This window comes from Arachis ipaensis, chromosome B06, assembly GCF_000816755.2.
Source record: "Arachis ipaensis cultivar K30076 chromosome B06, Araip1.1, whole genome shotgun sequence".
Taxonomy (NCBI): Eukaryota; Viridiplantae; Streptophyta; class Magnoliopsida; order Fabales; family Fabaceae; genus Arachis; species Arachis ipaensis.
This window is the reverse complement of record NC_029790.2, coordinates 129667887-129668360: the sequence shown is the minus strand read 5'-3', so window position 1 is coordinate 129668360 and position 474 is coordinate 129667887.

Genomic DNA, 474 nt, shown 5'->3' with positions numbered 1-474 from the left:
AATTAAACTTTACTTTAGATAAAAAAAAAAAGAGATAGAGAGAAATGAAGATGAAATGAGAGAAAAGAGTAGAGAGTTAGGATCGCATGGGTTTTCTTTCTCTATTATTATTTTCTTTTTTTCGTCATCATTTCCATGTTTTTGTGTATGTACAATTTTGTATTTAGGAGAATATACGCGCTTTGCTAACTACTCATCATCAAGTGTTTCAGCTTTTTGTACAAAAACAGCTTCATAAAATGAAATGGTACCATTAGTACAAAGTACAAATTAAAGTGTATGTGTCGTTACATTACAATACAAATAAAGTAATTGAATGGCAACGACTAATTACGTGGTAGTTACTAGTTAGTTACTTTATAGAACTATAAAAATTGTGGCCAACTATAGTTCGGTTCCCATTTGTCAAGAAATTGTTGGAACAACAAGGTATAATTTGTTTATTTATAATAATAAATTAATAATAGAAGACAG